The sequence below is a fragment of the Schistocerca serialis genome, unplaced genomic scaffold, assembly GCF_023864345.2.
Source record: "Schistocerca serialis cubense isolate TAMUIC-IGC-003099 unplaced genomic scaffold, iqSchSeri2.2 HiC_scaffold_1236, whole genome shotgun sequence".
Lineage (NCBI taxonomy): Eukaryota > Metazoa > Arthropoda > Insecta > Orthoptera > Acrididae > Schistocerca > Schistocerca serialis.
Window position 1 is genome coordinate 125,001 of NW_026047443.1, and position 2,500 is coordinate 127,500.

At 59.4% G+C, this 2,500-nt stretch overlaps 1 pseudogene; it reads right to left on the reverse strand.

Moving 5' to 3' along the window:
- LOC126436484 (large subunit ribosomal RNA) overlaps positions 1 to 2,500 on the reverse strand; it is a 7,549-nt pseudogene that overhangs the window by 3,298 nt on the left and 1,751 nt on the right.

A 2,500-nucleotide genomic window follows, 5' to 3' on the forward strand; every position in this document is an offset into this window, starting at 1 on the left:
GGGTCATCGCCAGATCCAGAAGAAAGGTGTTATGAAGCATCCCATCCTGAGGGATGAAAGCCCGCTGGCGACCGTCCAACACACAGTAGCGCATTAGGCGGCCAACCAGAACCTTGTGAAAGGCTCTGGTCAGCACCGAGCACACTGTGATCGGACGAAAGTCAGCAGGGGATGCTGCGGCGGTCTTCTTGGGCAGCAGGGTTGTTCTGGCCTGAAGGAGTCGGGATGGAAGGGAACGGGAAAGGAGGAGGAAATTAAGGATCTTGAGGAGAACTTCCCGGGGAAGGCGACGCAGTTGCGTCGGCGTGAGGCCGTCAGGACCTGCAGCAGAATTGCGAGGCGGGAGAGCAGCGGTGGCTTCTTCTGCAGAAATGGGAGCCCAGAGGTCGCGGAAGGGCACCCTCTTTGAGAATGGCAGCAGCTCATCGGACAGACCCTCCCCACGCGGAGGTCGAGATCTGACACGTGGTGGAGAGAAGAGGTCTGTCCAAAACTCAATCAGCCCTGGGATGGATGGTGGCTGATGCAAGAGTGTGCCATCAAGGAGTCCGTTGATACAGCGTGCTCCGTTCTTCTTGAAAGCACGCTGAACCACCGCATACTCCCATCTCCTGCGTGCACGCTTCCGCTCTGGGGGCTGTTGGGTCCGCACACTCGCAGCTTGGTGGACGGCTGGCTCCCTGCTGCCTACTTCGTCAAGAGCAGACAGCAACATAGCCTGGAGTGTTTCACGGCTAGTGGTGGGACCCAGAGCCACGAGATCATCAAGCGAGCGGAATCGGCGGTCTGATTGGGGGAGTTCTGCTACAAATGACCAGATGGCTAGGTCAACATCTTCCCCACAAGGTGGAGACTGTGGCAAAGAATGACTGACTGCAGGCTCGCTAGGAGGACCCTGAAGGCCGCGATCCATGCCAGCAAGCTCGGTGACAAACTTCGCCACCATGTCTTTGTAGGGCTGCGCTCTACGCTGACATTTAATTGATTCCAGCGTACGCTCGGGGAAGGCCTTTGCAAGCTCCTGGTTTAAAAATCTGCAACCCTGGGTGGCAAGAGTCGCTTCTGCATGGGCCAAACGCAGGAGCTCTTCCTGGGACCACCTGGCCTTCTTCCTCTCGGTCTTGATCTCAGCATTAGCAGCAGTCGGATGGGCGCGACGCCGATGGACACCAAGTCCGGTCTTGGTGGAGAAGGACCGCATACAATCAGGGCAGATGGCGGGGAGCAGCGCTCGACCCGCACCGGTTGGCTGGTTGGCTGGCTCATCAGCTGGCACAGGCGCTCCGGCGGGAGGCCTGGTACCACGTTCGCTTCTATTAGTTGCACCAGCTGTAACAAAGGCAGGGGGGGAGGTAACCCCCAAGCCCGAAAAGAGAGTCATAGTTACTCCCGCCGTTTACCCGCGCTTGCTTGAATTTCTTCACATTGACATTCAGAGCACTGGGCAGAAATCACATTGCGTCAACACCCGCTAGGGCCATCGCAATGCTTTGTTTTAATTAGACAGTCGGATTCCCCCAGTCCGTGCCAGTTCTGAGTTGATCGTTGAATGGCGGCCGAAGAGAATCCGCGCACCCGCGCGCCCCCGGAGGAGCACGCTAAGGCGGACGCGGCCTCGCAGCAAGGAAGATCCGTGGGAGGCCAAGGCACGGGACCGAGCTCGGATCCTGCACGCAGGTTGAAGCACCGGGGCGCGAACGCCGCGCAGGCGCGCGCATCCTGCACCGCCGGCCAGCACGAGGCCGACCAACGGCGAGAGCAGACCACGCCCGCGCTAAACGCCCGCACTTACCGGCACCCCTACGGCACTCACCTCGCCCAGGCCCGGCACGTTAGCGCTGACCCACTTCCCGACCAAGCCCGACACGCCCCGATCCTCAGAGCCAATCCTTATCCCGAAGTTACGGATCCAATTTGCCGACTTCCCTTACCTACATTATTCTATCGACTAGAGGCTCTTCACCTTGGAGACCTGCTGCGGATATGGGTACGAACCGGCGCGACACCTCCACGTGGCCCTCTCCCGGATTTTCAAGGTCCGAGGGGAAGATCGGGACACCGCCGCAACTGCGGTGCTCTTCGCGTTCCAAACCCTATCTCCCTGCTAGAGGATTCCAGGGAACTCGAACGCTCATGCAGAAAAGAAAACTCTTCCCCGATCTCCCGACGGCGTCTCCGGGTCCTTTTGGGTTACCCCGACGAGCATCTCTAAAAGAGGGGCCCGACTTGTATCGGTTCCGCTGCCGGGTTCCGGAATAGGAACCGGATTCCCTTTCGCCCAACGGGGGCCAGCACAAAGTGCATCATGCTATGACGGCCCCCATCAACATCGGATTTCTCCTAGGGCTTAGGATCGACTGACTCGTGTGCAACGGCTGTTCACACGAAACCCTTCTCCGCGTCAGCCCTCCAGGGCCTCGCTGGAGTATTTGCTACTACCACCAAGATCTGCACCGACGGCGGCTCCAGGCAGGCTCACGCCCAGACCCTTCTGCGCCCA